Source organism: Miniopterus natalensis, chromosome 12 (genome assembly GCF_054644295.1).
Source record: "Miniopterus natalensis isolate mMinNat1 chromosome 12, mMinNat1.hap1, whole genome shotgun sequence".
Taxonomy (NCBI): Eukaryota; Metazoa; Chordata; class Mammalia; order Chiroptera; family Miniopteridae; genus Miniopterus; species Miniopterus natalensis.
In genome coordinates this window covers 68,275,539-68,284,946 of record NC_142092.1, presented here as the reverse complement: position 1 = coordinate 68,284,946, position 9,408 = coordinate 68,275,539, and positions in this window count along the sequence as shown.

Here is a 9,408-nt window from a genome sequence, read left to right as displayed (position 1 = left end):
TTTCTTTGTTTCTTTGTTTGTTTGTTTGTTTCTACAAATCCACTAGGACTTCTAGGTGAGTATACTCCGTAAGTGCTTTGCCACTGTTGTTTTCTTCCTGCCTGCAAGCAGACCTGAGGGTTGGACATTGGGTCACCACGATGTGCTTTTGACGTGACAAGCAAGCCTAAGGCCAGCAGAGCAGAAGGTGTGACAGATCCTGTCTCATGTGTCATCAAGCTCCGGCTCCGGGTTCCCACTGCTTGCCCCTGGACATTTTGTTGCACGAGTGGAATAGACTTCTTACTTGGACTATATTTGTAGCAATGTTAGAGACTACATATCCGCAAATATAACAGCCACAAACTGCATACAATTGCTAGGGGAGATATTGAAAACACCCGTTTAAGTGCGTGGATAAACGTGTGAAAAAGTGAGAAAAATCATCCGAGGCCAGGGAGAAAGCGGAAACACGGGCCTAGGAGGTTAGACAGAGTTGATATTCAGAAGTTATGCACAGGTACATTCTGCATTTGTTCCAGTTGGTTGGTGCATGTGCTACACCGAAAAATATTTTGAAAATCACCTCTGGAGTTAGGTAAACAATGATACTACCACCAACTGCAGGGGCATCGGCTTGCATCCAGGCAAGATAAGAGCCAAATTGGAACATCAGGTTGGGACCCAAGAAGGAATGTATCTTCACAGGAAGGATAAACTAGACAAAACAAATAAACAAACTTTCCTGTAGAGGCAGGCAGCAAGGGAAGTTGTCTCTCTCTGCCTCAGCTCTGGGTGGAAGGGTAGAACATTTTCCTAGTAGATACATAGTCAAAGTCTGGCCACACTGTTTGCATGGGCCAAGACCCCACAAGCTGAACATTTCAATCTAAAACGGACCTGGGTAGATAATACCTATGCTTTCGCCTATGGTACTTGGTGAAAGCAAACCCAGGTCCTCTCTGGAAGAGCTCACCGTCAGCGCAGGTCTCAAAGAATTCCCGCAGATAAGCTTCCAAATGAATATGAACTCACAGTGAAAAACCACAAAACTCATGAGGAAATAAGCAGAGAAGACAGACAGCAGAGGCAGATCCATTTTAAATGTATAGCTCATTGGAAGGGTTAAATACCAAAAATTAGATACAACTGAAGAGAAATTAGTAAGTTAAAAGATAAATTTGAAGAAAATAACACAGAAGGCACCCCAGAGAGACAAGGAAATGGATGAGAGGGAGAAGGTTCATCATATGCTTATCAGTTATATTAGAAGGAGATAATAAAGTAAATGCAAGCAAGGCAATTGTCAAATAACGATGGCTGAGAATTTCCCAGAACTGATGAAAGATAAGAATCCTCAGGAGACGCAACGAATTCCAAGTAGGCTAAGGGAAAAGAAAACCTAGACCCAGCCTAGATCCAGGGCACAAGAGATGATTTTAAAAACAGATAATCTGCAATGAAACAACAGTGACATCGACTCCTGACTGTTCAATGTCAAGAATGGGAGCAACGATAACAATAACAGTATGAAATAATATCATTAATGAAATAATAGCCTTAATACTATGAGAGAAAATAACCTAGATTTGTATACTTCGCAAACAATGTTTCAAGAATGAAAACTTGTCAGATCAACAAAACTAAAGAGTTACTACCAACAATTTAACGGATCTTCTAGAAGATACATGTCAAAAAGAAATAAAATGATTCCAAGAGGAAGATCCGAGGAACAATGAGGATTGGTGGGCAAATAAAATAGCAAATGTGAGTAAGTATAAACAAACAGCAAGGGCCAAAAACAAGAACAGTTTATAAGTTGTGGGATTATAAAACCCAAATAATGGAATGATAGTATGTAAAGTATAAGAGGATTATTGAAGCTAAAGCATTATAAAGTATGCATCAGTTATATATTGCATAACAAATAGCCACAAAACCTCAGAGGCACGCAATTATATTTGTTTATTGCTCATATACCTGGCGTCCGCTTGGGGTGGGTTAGGAAGCTCTGCTGAGGTTGGCTGGGCTTGCTGACAAGTCCGGGATCAGGTGACCTATAATGGCCTTGGCTTCGGGCCTTGACTCTCCTCCATGGGTCTCTTACTCACCAGCCAGGTAGTCTAGACAAGTTCTCATGGCAATGGTAAGGACACAGAAGAGTAAATGGAAATGCACAAGCGCATTCCCAAGACTCGTCTTACAGGTCATTGGCCACAGCAAGTCTCCCAGCTGAGTCCAGGGTCATGGTAGGAGGGGCTCTGAAGGATTATGGCAAAGCGTTTGCATACAGGGAAAGTGAAGAGTTGGAGTCATCAGCTCAATCAATCTAACGTCTTGGCGCCATCCGTAAAAATATTGACCAGCGTTAGGCTATTAATTAAATACGACTGTTAAAATTTTCAGGTTTACCGCTGAAATAATAATTATTGACCAAACCCGAAGAAGAAAAAAACATTTTTTTTAAAAAGAAAGAAAGGAAGAAGCAAGGAAGGAAATAAAGGCAGAAACAAAGAGCGTAACAGCTGGAAAAAATACAAAGCACAGAATAAAGCAGAAAAATGAATTCAAGTGTATCAGTAATCACAGTAAATACAGGGTGTCCCCAAAATATATACACACTTTAACAGCTGATTCTATTACATTTTGAAAATGAAATGTGTCTTAATAAACACTCCCTTTATAATTATTCAAAGTGTGTATACAATTTGGGGGGACACTTTGTATATATTTTTTAAAACCTGAAACTTTCTAGTTAAAAGATACATTGTAACATCAGATTTTTTAAAAAATCAAACTATACACTGTTTAAAACACAAAGATCACTTAAAGTAAAAGAATGGTGAGAGGTTCTGCCGGGTCTGTTAGCTGTTAACGTCGGGGAAATAGACTTTAAGGCGGAAAACGCGCTTCCCCGCAACTCGGTGCCCGTCCTGTAGGAGGCCTGCACTGCCCGGCGGGCGGGCTTCGTGCTCCGGCGCCGACATGTGAATGGAAGTTTCGCACACAGTCCTGAGCTGAGCTTTGAGAACCATTGTTCTCGCCTGGCCGGCGTGGCCCAGCGGTTGAGCAGCGACCTAGGGTCCAGGAGATCGCGGTTGGATTCCCCGTCAGGGCACAGGCCCGGGTTGCGGGCTCGACCCCAGCAGGGGGCGTGCAGGAGGCAGCCGATCAATGACTAAATCATTAATGCTTCTCTCTCTCCCTCCCCCTCTCTCTGAAATCAATAAAAATATATTAAAAAAGAAGCAGCATTGTTCTTTCTGCCGCATGATCACGTTCCGGGCAGGGATACGCCTTCTGCCTGGATCCTTGAACGAAGAGAACTCAGAATGAAGACTGGGCCGTGCTACAGATGATCCCCAGAGGCTGAGCGGAAAGTGAACCCTGACTGCTGCCCACCACTGAGATTTTGAAGTGAGGTGTGGCCACGCGGCTTTCTTTGGCTTGGACAATGGGGAACGTGCCACTTGCAGGTGGTGCTTTGAGAGCGAGCGCAGGTTTCCTGCTCTCCCGCGGTGACCGCAGCCTGACTTAGCAACGGATGACCGATACGAACAGGCTCTGAGACGGAGAAAGGTTCAACTCCCCAGAAGCACAGAGTAATTCTGAGTTGTGGTCACATAACATTATGGCTTCAAACTACGGTCCAGAGTAGAAACCGATGGAACTATAAAAAAGGCATGAACAAAGTCACCGTCACAGGGGAGACTGCTTTTGTTTTGTTCTTTTTTACAATCGGGATAGTCTAAACCGACACAGTTGCTGGGGGAGTGGTTGGGGGGCCAGTCACCGTCTCCTCCCTCCAGGGTTCTGGCTCTTGGGGTATGTGTGCACCCGTATCACTAGGAGTTCGTGGGACAGAGTCTATCTGCTTTCAGCAGCAGAAGAATTCACTGAAAGGGTCATAAAGCGGGGAATTCCTTTATAGACCCACAGGATGAGAGTCTATGCGGGGCAGTCAAAAAATAAGTCAAAGGTTCAATATAGGGCATAAGGACCCGAGATCAAGTGGGGACCATATCTTCAGCTATACTGATGGCAAATCTGAACTGGAGAAGCAGCTTGAACCTGGGGCTGTGGCGAGGCTCCCGGCTCCTCCCTCCCTGAGTTTCTCTCCCAGCGGCCGGGAGCCATCAGGCCAGGCAGCCCCCCGCGGGCAGGTGCTCTGCCTTGCTGAGCCACCCTGGGATGAGCTGTTCCTGAGGGCAGGTCCAGGGGGAGGGCCGTGTCCGAGCTGTGACCTGTCCCCCACCTTACCACACAGGCGAGAGGATGGGAAGGGTCTTATTTCTGATGCTGTTTCCTCTTTAGGGGATGGGAGGGAATCGCCTTTCCCAAATGGAAACAGAAAAGAGAGTGTGGTGGGGTGGGAGGGCCAGCGGGGAAGGGCATAACTCCCAGGGTCACCGATACAGACTCAGACGACCACAGGGACCAGGAAGGTGATGCCGATGAGAGAAATGGACAGGCATTTGCACATTAAATGTATAAGAACACGTATTCTTAACTTCCACATGCATACGTACACTCTCTTACTTCTTTCTTGAACACTTGGTCCCCTCTGTGTATTTTTTGTTGTGCCACTTCGATGGACACTTGGCATGCGGCTCTCTCCCATACGGTGCTTCCCCGAGATCCTCGCTTTGCCTCCCGCTCCCCAACTCCGTGTTCTGGGAGGTGAGCCCATACGGACTCCTTAGCGCCTGGCTTCCAGGCGGTGTGGCCCGTGGGGAGCATCCGAGGAGACTGGAGGGAGGGGGAGAGGGCACTTGGAGGATTCTTTTCCAGGCTCTGTTCAGGCGCGGTCCCCAGAGCTGCAGCCCTGATCCAGCCTCAGCTCCACCAGCAGCGCCTGCTCTCCGGGCCCCGCCCCGCACCCCTTCACACCGAGGCTGGTAACAGCTCCGGGTGCCAGCAGCTCTGGGGCACCACCACTCCCTGCTGCTTTTCCAAAACGATGTCCATACCTTCGTAAGTAACCCCGTCACTAGCACTCCTCCGTGACCCAGTTTTGAGTGTGCTGTCCCCTGCTGGTACACTGAATGGCATGCATGGAGTTGGGGAACATTCCTCTGCCCAAAGAAAAGCAACAGCTCGCATGCACCAAGAAACAGGACCGGAGTGAGTCTCCAACTCCCGGACATGAGGGAGACAGTAGGGAATGGCAGGGACTGTGACAAACTGGAAGCATGTGACCTTTCCAGCCTTCCTTTTTCCCATGATAACAACAGTCCAGGGTTGCCAGTTCTTCCCAGTTTTCAAAAGTAGCAACACATCCAGATTTTTAAGCGAGATCTCTTCCCAAAAGGCTGAGCGGTGGAGCCCACAAGCCCGTGTCCCCGCAATGCTGCTCTTGAGCCCGTAGCCTTGCAGGGCCTGCCTGGCCCATCACGTCTAATATGGGTGTCAGCAGAAAGTAAATTAAATCCGCCAGGCTGTAATTTGCAAACAAAACATTCTGTGGCAGTAACTAAACAAAGCATTATGCTTTAATCGGCTTTTTAAAATGTTGTTTTAAAAATCATTTTATTGTGCAGAAGCGAGTATCCGAAGAGCTATAATTCCTTACCGACAGTATGCTAATGCAATACCCTCTGGTCTCGATACTCTTACCAGCTGAGGCATCTGTCTTGACGCTCTTAAACCCATACATTTTCAGAGTAAAAGTGCCGCACTGCCTTCTAGCCTCTCAGATGGGGAGCCCCAGCAGCTGCTTCTCTAGAGGGACTGTCTTTTGCTCTGGCTTAGAGAGAGAAACAAAACAATTCATCTTTCTTTTCTTTTCTCTATCTATCTAGATCCACTGGGTCTCTAATTCTGATCCCAAGTCCTCCTGGGGGGACCTGGTGGCATTTCTGATCTTCACTGTTTGAAACATGGGATTCCTACTTTGGGGTCATTAGCAGTTCAAGTAGGTTTCTGTTTTTTCTTTTTAGAACCAGAACATTCTAACTAATACGGCTAGCCTGCCCCCTGGTTCCCTCTCCTGATGGGGCATCCAGCAAGGCCAGATTTGGATAGGCCCTGGGTGGGGAAGTTGTAACTGGGTCACCTCTAAGGCCTAAGAAGTGAGGATTGGGGCTGGAAGGGAGCCGCCTGTGTCTGAAAGTTCCTCTCAAGACTGCTGGCCCCGGGGTCCTGAGTGGCGAGTGGGGGAATTGGCTTCAAAGGAGCAAACGTGACTCCCTGGCTTCCCCACACTCCTGGAGAAGGGGCGGCTCCTGGGGTGGCACTCCAGGCTCTCCGTAGCCTGCTTCTGCCCGCCTTGCCAGGCCTACCTCCCGCCCCTGCCATTCACCCTACAGCCTCGGGTCCCATGCCCCCCCATGGAGACCCGATTGTCTCAAAAGCACGTATTGAAAACTCTCCTTTCCCCACTGCTCTGCATTTATCACGTTTCCGTGTGTGCGAGGATCTGCCTCTGGGCTCTCCCTGTGCTCCATTGGTCTTCGTGTCTGTCCCTGTGCTGACACCACACCATCTTAATACTGCAGCTTTGCAATAAGTCCTGACACCTGATACCTATTGTTCTTAAGAGTGTCCCAGGTGGGGGCCTCTCTCAGCCTATTTTCATCTGTAAAATGGGCATGTAGCATGATAACAGCGGCACAATGAGATAACCCATGTAAATCGTGTAGTCCAGTGCTCAGCACACACTTCCCCAAGCGACAGGCCACCGTGGTGACCATGCGCATCCTGGTTATCATGCCAAGTTGGGTCCCCAGAGACCCAAGTCTAAATCGTATTTATTTCTTGACCCTGGAGAGTAACAGAATGAACAATTCACAAACCTAAGTTGTGTTTTGCAGAGCACTGGGTCTGATTTTCCTTAATTCCCTCTCCCCCCAAGCCCAGAGCTCAAGTTTGGCCTCTCGGAGGCCTCTCGGAGAGCTGCAGTTCAGCACACGGTCAGCAGATGGCGCGAGAAGCTAAGGGAAGGCTCCCCTCCCCCTGGCCCTCCCTCCAGTCGGCGGGTGAGCTCCTCCCTCTTGGTATTTCCAGAGCCAGCTGTTCCCAGGGGTGACCCGCCTGAGGCCCAGCCTTCTGCAGGCTCCTGGGAACACAGATCCATTCTGGAGAAGTAGAAAGCCTGGGACCCCGCTGGGAGCTCTGAATGACCCCATACCCTGGACACCTCCCGACCTCCACTCCCTGCCCGCCCAGGAAATCAATTCATAAATAGGGCAGCGTGGGTCCCACGTGGGAGGGAAGCTTTCCTCGGGAGAGCCACTTCATCTGTGAACAAGGAAGCTATGGAACCTCTTAGAGCAGCCCCGTGACCTCCCTGTCCATCCCATGTAAAATATGAAATAAGAGTTTTAATTATCAAGCTTGGAAGCCAGCCGGCACGTTGAATATTTAATGTCTCCTGTGCTTGTGCCCTAGGCACACCGGCACTGAAAGAATCAGGGTTCCCTTGGGTTGGCTCTGAATGTGCTTGGAGACAGGCCAGGCTGCCACCTTCCCCGGCACCTGAGAGCCTCCTACAGCCCCACCTGGGTCTGGGCCTGCCCCAGGCCTTCCCCTCCCTGAGGGACTCCTGCCAAGATGGCCCAGGGGGCCTGTCGCCCACCCTGGGGAGAACTCTAGGGCCTGGAGCCCCAACATCTAGGGCTGGACTCAGCCCAACGTTCTGGGTGAGGATGGGAGTCCATGAAGTCAGGCAGCCTGGGAAGATGGAAACAGTCAGACAGACTTGAGCTTGGATTCTGCTTTCCTGCCCGTGGCTCAGCCTCTCCGAGAGTCACGTTTATAATTTGTAAAGTGGAGAATGTATTTCCTATATTATGGATAGTTACTGTTAATAGATGGCCATTTGGGGGCCTAGCCTATGCCTGGAGCCCTGCTAAGCACTTCTTTGCTCTGCGTCTTTGTCATCTACAGCAGTCCTGCGAGGCAGCTACGTGGGATTTGAACCCAGGACATCCTGACTCCAGAGCCTGGGACTCTGGAAACCTACGTGCAGAAGCATTTCAGAGATTTGGAGAAATGTGAGTCTGAAAGGGACACTCAGTCTCATACCCGAGTTTGTCCTACGCCACAGTGGCCCCTCATGCCTCGAGACAACCAAGAAAATCGCTAACAGGGATCAGGACAGCAGCCCAAACAAAACCACCCACATCGCTGTGTTTGCCACACGTTTCAGTCCCCTTCTTGACCAAGCTGCATCCGATGGGTTAATTTGGCATCTCGGGACAGACGGGTTTCCTAGAGCCATCTTGGGCCTGGCCACACCCCTTGGTGTGTCTTCAGGCTCAGGCACCATCCCTTGTCCAGGCTGCCGAGACCGAGTTGGCGCTCTGTGCATGGGAGATAGCAAGTGATAAGGTGCGGGGTCATCTAGCAGCTGGAGCCACTTGTCTTAGAAGGTAATGAAGTACATGGCACAGAGGAGACCTCGTCACTCCCTTCTGCAGCCACCCAGGGGGCAGCCAGGTAGAAAAGGAGAGGGAGGTGACAGTGAGCTTCCACTTCATGACCATCGGACGGGCACATCGTGGTGAAGGTGGGGGGCCCGGGAACCCTGGCCTTAGTGGGAATGTGAGCCGGTGGGGCCATGGTGGAGAGCGTGTACCCCACACTCCAGCAAGCCCGCTCCCGGGCACCTCTCACACAGGGAGACTAGGAGCCTGCCCAAGGACACTCCTCGAAGCATTTCCTAGCATGTCCTGGTAGCAGCCAGGGGATGGGAACGACCGAGATGCCTCGTCATAAAGGAGAGATCACAGGCGCATATGCAAATGATGAACGGCACGCAGCGACCCGGCATGAATTAGAGCGATGTGTTAACACGGGCAGGTCGTAAAAATGTAACACCAAACAAGATGTCTGGCAAATACCACTTAATATGCTGCAATCTATATTTTCATGGCTACACACATGTTCCCACATTGACAACATAAGCATGTTTGCCTGTGGGTGGGAGGGAGGAGGGGGGGTAAGAAGTGGGGTGGAGGACACAAAACCGAGCGAAGGAAACGCCCGAGGACTCCGGCGTGGCGGTGACGACGGGGCGCTGGGCCCACGGCCGCAAGCAAGCGCGCTCTGTGCCCCCGAGGACCAAGGCGAACTCAGCAAGGAACGAAAGATACAAGCCTCACAAATTGTTGGTTATTTGGGGATTTTTCAAACCCGGCAAACAAGCATGTCGTCCAGCCTTGGAGCTGGTCCTGGGCCTTCGCTAGGGACCAGGCTCTCCAGGTGTGCGGTGTGATTAGCTCTCTCTCCCTCACAGCCACCCCTGGAGGACTCGCCACATGCACTGTACATCAGGGCTCAGAGGCGTGACACGAGTTGCCCAATAACATCTGCTGGCCATTGTAAACCCTCCCCCGCCACCCCTGCCACCCCCGCCGCAAGGCCTCCCAGCCTGAAAGACTAATCCAGGCACCCTGCAGGGTTCAGAAGACACATTTCTCCGCAATG